Genomic DNA, 7,088 nt, shown 5'->3' with positions numbered 1-7,088 from the left:
ATGAGCAGACAACAGAGAATCAAAGATTGAAGGAAAGAGAGGTACAAAAGCCACTGCAAAAAAGAAATGGTATCAAAGGAACCACAACTCCCAGAACCAACAGGATTAACGTAAGTGATGTATTTTGGAAATAGAGAGCAGCTATCACATTCATAAATTAGGAATCAGCTATGATATAGGAAAGTTTGATCTTAGAATTTTTAAAAACTGATTCAGATAATAAAACACCTGTTAGATGAACAGAATTGCAAAAAGTTCACAACTAGTAATTTATTGATCTGGAAAATTAAGCGAATAGATTTTTTTAAGACTATGTCACCAAAAGGAAAAAAAAATTAAAGACCTTTTATTAAAAAAAAAAGCACAACTACCAATATCTATCTAACAAAAATTCTAGACAAGAGAAAAGTTTAGACATGGCAAAGAACAATAATTAGAAAACAAAAGAAAAATTTCCAGGACTGAAGAAAAATATGACTTTTAAATCCTATCACTTGAAAAAGATCTGCCGTCTGTCGTACTGTTGTAAAATTGGGAAGTTCACAGATCAGGAGAAAATCCTAACTGCTGCATGAAAGGACAGACAGACTACCTAAAATAATAAATAAAAAATCTAGCCAGCATCAAATTTCTTCTTGACAATACTTGATGCTAAGGGACAATAGAGAAGGAAATACTTGAATGGAGAATCTGAATCCTGTCCAAATTAGCACTCAAAAGGAAAAACAAATTAAGGCATTTTCAGATGTTGAAAGATTCTGAATGCTAAACCTTCCCACATACACCTTCTCCAAAAGATTTAATCAAGCACAAAGAGAAAAAAATTCAAAAAGGCACACATGAGAGACCCAGGAATCAAAAGTATACAGAGAAACCAATGGAACATAATGTGGAAATATATTTAAAGATTTTAACAACATTCTGCAACTTAAATCCCAGGAGATCTCCACATGGTAGATGTTAGGGTTGGAAGTATAATGGAAATGAAGTGAAAACATGGTAAGCTTCTGGTTTTGTTTGGGGCATGAAGTCAAAATGGCTGATTATAAATAGTAACTAACCACCTAACAACGAGGGAAAAAATGTTCTAGATATGGAATTTTAAATAAATAGAAAGAACACTACATAAAAAATAAATTTGACCATCTCAACAAATGAGTGATTTTTATATTATAATAATTATTATTATTACATTAAGAAATTAGATATGAAATCATATAGCCTATAGGGAAACTTTCAGAAAAAATCATGTTTAATAGTAAAAGATTAGACAGTTAAGGTTAGGAAGAAGACAACCACACTGGCTATCACAATTATCATCTACCACTGTTCAATACATTCTATCTAAAAAGACAGAAAAGATAAGAAGAAATATAAATCAAAACAATAAAGTTTCAAATTTCTCTACTTATGGTATTAAAAATAATAAGTTCAGATACAAAGTCAACAGCTTTCTGACAAGTAATAGCAAACTGAATACCTCTCATATTATATTTTTATAGTTTTATTTTCTATTATTTAGTTCTTTTATCTATATGGTATAATCCTTAAGATATAAAGTAGGATTCTAAGATTTTAGGAATATAATTAATCATAAATAGATAAGAATAGACCTTGGAATAAGTCTAATGAAAAATGTGTGAACTAGTTTTTTTTTTTTTTTTAAATCACACACACACACACATACACACACACACACACACACACACACACACACACACATGAATGGTTTTATTCCCTGGGTACATGTTGAAATCACTACAAAACTAATTAAATCAAAGTCTCCCAAGGGGAGTCCATGCCTTTAATATGTTCAACTAGGATTAAAACTCTATTATAAAATGTAATCCTGTTGTTTTTAATAATGCAAATATAACCTTTTTGGATGGGAAAATTAAAAATCATAGATTATCAGTTCTCCACAGATTATTCTATAAATTCAAAGCAATCTCAATCAACACCCGAAAAACTTTTTTTTTTTTGAGCCAGAAAGTTAACTTTTAACTTCCACATCAGGGAGGAAAAAAAATGTCAAACAATCAAATATTTTTAAAAAATTAAAGAGAACTCCCATTGAGTATCAAAATGCTTCAAATCTGCATTAATGAAAGAGTATGCTGTTAGAACAGAACAGACAAGTCAACAAAAGTAAACAGTTTACAAACACTCTCACATACATATTTCATTTGTGTAGAGCTTCCATTCATTGGGAAAAGGATATGGATCATATCACTGAACAAATGATATTCAGAAATTACATATTTATTAAGAGAAACTAAGTTACACTTCCCTCCCTCATAGCATACTCTAAGACAAATACTGGATAGATTAAAGAACTAATCATTTAAAAATGTAAACATTAGGAGGAAATCCAGAAAGACTATAATCTATGGATGAGATGTTCCTAACCAAGTCAAAACCAGCAAAAACTGAGAAATATATTCTCATGAAAATTAATCCCATTGATGGATTCATTAAAAAGTTTCTTGTCAGCAAAAGAAATAATCTGTGAGGTGAATAGAGAGCCTGCATCTTAGGAGCAAATCTCTATCCCTCACACATCAGATAGAGCACTAATCTCTAGGGTATATAAAGAACTCAAAAAGCTAAACACCAAACAAAAACAAATAACCCACACCCAAAAAAAAAACCCAATTAACCCAATCAATAAATGGGCCAAGGACCTGAAGAAACACTTCTCAGAAGTCAATATATAATCAATCAGCCAATATATGAAAAAATGTTCATCATCGCTAGCAATTAGAGAAATGCAAATCAAACCTACTCTAAGATTTCACCTTACTCCAGTCAGAAAGGCAGCTATCAAGAATACAAACAATAGTAAGTTTTGGTGAGGATGTGGGGGAAAAGGTACACTCATACACTGCTGGTGGGACTGCAAATTGGTGCAGCCAATATGGAAAACAGTATGGATATTCCTTGAAAAACTGGGAATGGAACCACCATTTGACCCAGTTATCCCACTCCTAGGTCTATACCCAAAGGACTTAAAAACAGCATACTACAGGGACACAGCCTCATCAATGTTTATAGCAGCACAATTCACAATAGCTAAACTGTGGAACCAACCTAGGTGCCCTTCAGTAGATGAATGGATTAAAAATGTGGCATATATACACAACTGAATATTACTTGGCAATAAAAATAAAATCATGGCATTTGCAGGTAAATGGATGGAGTTGGAGAAGATAATGCTAAGTGAAGTTAGCCAATCCCCCAAAAAACAAATGCCAAATGTTTTCTCTGATATAAGGTAACTGACTCATAGTGGGATAGGGAGGGGGAGCATGGGAGAAATTGATAACTCTAGATAGGGCAGAGGGGTGGGAGGGGAAGGTAGGGGGCAGGGGGTTAGCAAGGATGGTGGAATGTGATAGATATTATTATCCAAAGTACACGTATGAAGACACAAATTGGTGTGAACATACTTTATTTACAACCAGAGATATGAAAAATTGGGCTCTATATATGTAACAAGAACTACAATGCATTCTGCTATCATTTATTTTAAAATAAACAAATAAATAAAAGAAGCCAGACAAGAATCACCTATTATATGATTTCATTTACATAAATGTTAAGAACAGGCAAATATTTAGAGATAGAAATAGATGTGAGGTCTCCCCAGTGGGGAGAAGAATAAGGGGAACTGGGAGTGATTGCTGATGGGTATAGACACAAGAATCACTTAATATATGATGATTTCATTTACATAAATAGGCAAATCTACAGAGACAGAAATAGATGTGTGGTCTCCCCAGGGGGTGGGGTGGGGGTGGGGAGAATAAGGGACCTGGGAGTGATTGCTGATGGGTATAGGGTTTGTTTGTTTGAGGGGGATGAAAATTTCCTAAAATTAGATTATGATGGTAGTTCTGATTATACTAAAATTTTTTGAATTTTATAAAGGGAAGATTGTATATAGCATGTGAACTATGTTGGCTGTACTTTTGTGAATGAAAAGTAAATACTTTTTCTTGCTACCTCTTCCCTCCCAGCTTAAGAAACTGTTTGTGACTCTTCTTTTAATTGAAATGTAGTTGTTTGCATAACATTAATAAAAATGGTGCATTTGTAATGGGATATACTTGGAAATTTTGTTATGGCTTCCTAGCCTTGAGAGGCTTTTGAAAACAACAAATCTGCGATTCATTCAGAAGTTCCAGCAAAGAAAATTTAAAGACTAAATGTGGTAGTCACACCTTTATTCTTGCTGCATTATGGAAGGAATAAGGCATGTTTAATGAAGCTGTATTTATTTGGCAAGCAACTTTGCCTGGAGGATGTTTAGAGAAAGGCTACCTGTCATGAGACCCTAGCTCTGCTCACTGGGTTTGTGTCTGTTATCTGCCTGTTGACTGGACTGGATCCTGAACTCTTGGGGTTCATCCAGTACAGATTTCCCCCACAGAGTCTCTAAGAAGAGCTTCCCTGTTCCAGAAGGCCAAGGAGCTGAAGCTGGCCAATGCAACATGGAGCACAGGGACACGTCTCATGGTGGGTGTGCGAACCACACAGAGAGCTCCACAAACCCCTGATGCCACCTTGAGCAGTCATTGAGACTGCAGACCATGCTGGAGACTGACGACACGAGGCTGTGCACAGCTTTCCCCAAAATGGAGAGAAGACTCCCCTTTGTGAGCCTCTTCATCTCTCCTTGCTCATGCCTACATCTTTCGCTTGGCAGGAAGACGCTGTCATTAGCTTTTCACATACAGTGGCTCCTTTGGGTCACTTGACAGAGGGGACCTGTGATGTCAAAAAAGCTTGACATAACATAAGCGATCGGTTAGTCTAGCTGGTGGCTAGCTTTCACAACAGCCCTTCTGCCACTGTGTTCCAGTGGTGAGGAGGACCCTTCAATAGACAGCCTCCTAGAAGGGTTTGTCTCTCTCCTTGTTTTAATGGAACCCAGTGATAGGATACTAGATAACAGAATTGCTCCTTACTGGCCGAAAAGGGAGGAGCCTGGGCAGTTGCTGGGACTCCTTGTGGCACATGGAATAATACCTCTGGGTATTGTGTAGCCTCAGGTGCCAGAAGTTGTTGAGCCAGTGACTTGGTTGAAATGCCTTGAGACTCATTGGGCTCACTCTTTGATTTTGCTCAGGGAGACCCTGGCTAATGGCTGTATTTTAAACTCATGGTATGATCCTCTGATAGTCACAGTCATCTGCCTGGTACACTGTGTTCTCTGAAAAAGTATGAAATATCCACATGGAGCCATGTCCTGTCGGGAAGTTGTTTTTCTTCAGCTAGAATCATGGAAGCTCTTCAAACCTGTGATCACGAGGCCATCAAGGACATGTTGGGACTGGAAATGGCAAATGATCAGACCAGAGCAGAGTTGCTCCACCTCAGTTGTGTGCTTGAAGCACAACCAGAACCAGAGAACCAGAGTGCCTGAACCAGAGTAAGAAAACTGGCTTTGAGAGTAGCCTCCCATTCTGTGGTTCTACACAATGCGGAGTTATGATCCATGTATACGTAATACGTCAAAGTACAGTCTCCTGTCATGTATATCTTAAAAGAACAAAAAGAGAAAAGAGTTTGAAATGAATGATTTGACTTTCCTCATCGCTTTTGTTCTTATGAAACCATCCTACCTTGCTCAGCTCATAGGATCCCTCATTCTTTTTTACAGAATGAAGTGCTGCCTTATTCTATAACAAGAAACAAAAGACAACTAAGGTCTTTTTTTAACTTTTAAAATTGTTTTTAGATATTAATGGACCTTTATTTTATTCATTTATTTTTATGCAGTGCTGATAATTGAACCCCCTGCCTCACACATACTAGGCATACCACTGAGCTACAGCCTCAGCCCCCCAAGTAAGATCTTTATCAGAGTTTCTTGTGGGGCTGGGGTTGTGGCTCAGAGGTACAGCACTCGCCTACCAAGCGTGAGGTACTGGGTTTGATCCTAAGCACCATACAAAAAATAATATAAAGATATTGTGTCCACGTATTTAAAAATGTCTTGTAATTTTGTGTGTTTACAGTTAGGGCTGATTCCCAGAAAGCTCCCATGAGGGAGGGAATGTTTATGCACCTCTATTACTTTGGGAGACCTGAGGAAAGAAGAGTAATATTGCAGAAAGGGGAATTATGTACCGGGGATTGAGTCAGCACTGGGTAGCAGCTTCGGAGGTCCAGTTGGGATTGTGATTGTACATCTCAAGAGTGCCCAGTCAGCCCTGTGATTCCCTCCTCCCAGTGTCTTGCTGCTAGTCAGGCTGGGTGTGGTGGTTCCTTTTGCAATTATTTATTTCAAAAGTAGTCAAAAGTCTATTCAACTGCTTTAATGTAAAGTTTTTTGTAAAGAAAACCTAGAAAGGTCCCAATGAGTCCCAGCCACGCAAACACAATGTCCCTTTGGCTTGCACCTTCTTGGTCTCTGCTTTCCCTATGGCTTCAGTCTGTGCTGTTCTGTTTCTTTCTAGGGAGACTTTCTGGATCCCACAAAGCAGAGGGCACCCGCCCCTGAGCCGCTTGCACAATCGTGGTCCCCCAGGACTACAAGCTTTGCACCCCGACCGACCGCTTACTCTTAAAGGCGATGCCCGCGTTGTTGACCAGCACATCTAGTCCCCTGTACTCCTTGCGCAGGAAGTCGCCCAGATTGCGGATGCTCTGCTGGTCGTCGATGTCCAGCTGGTGGAAGAGCGGGCTCAGGCCCTCTGCCTGAAGCTGCTGCACTGCTGCCTGGCCCCGCGCCTCGCTGCGCGGTGAGCACCACGTCCCCCGAGAACTGGCGACAGAGGTCGCGCAGGATGGCAAACCAATGCCCTTGTTGCTTCCAGTGACGAGCGCCACGGGGCGACAGGACGACATGGCTGGTGGGCAACGCGGAACACCTGCGCGGAAAGCGGACCTTAAAACCTCTGCACCGCTGGAGTGCAAAAGTGGAGCAACCGCTTTTGCCCGGGACCGCCCGCCCACCACGCAGGCGCAGGCGCAGCCCCGCCCGGCGCAAGGCGTGGCCCGCCTGGAGTCCCCTGGAGTCATCTTAGGTGGTCAAGGACTGGGAGCTGGAGATTAAAGTTGTGCTTTGCAATTTAATCTTT

The 7,088-nt window shown here is 39.4% G+C and overlaps 1 pseudogene; it reads right to left on the bottom strand.

Annotated features, from left to right (window-relative positions):
* Positions 1-6,537: 6,537 nt before the first annotated feature.
* On the bottom strand, positions 6,538-6,855 carry LOC143385988 (carbonyl reductase [NADPH] 1 pseudogene; annotated as a pseudogene).
* Positions 6,856-7,088: the final 233 nt, after the last annotated feature.

Source organism: Callospermophilus lateralis, assembly GCF_048772815.1.
Source record: "Callospermophilus lateralis isolate mCalLat2 chromosome 11 unlocalized genomic scaffold, mCalLat2.hap1 SUPER_11_unloc_3, whole genome shotgun sequence".
Lineage (NCBI taxonomy): Eukaryota > Metazoa > Chordata > Mammalia > Rodentia > Sciuridae > Callospermophilus > Callospermophilus lateralis.
The sequence above is the reverse complement of the archived record's forward strand: the minus strand, read 5'-3'. Positions and strand labels throughout refer to the sequence as shown.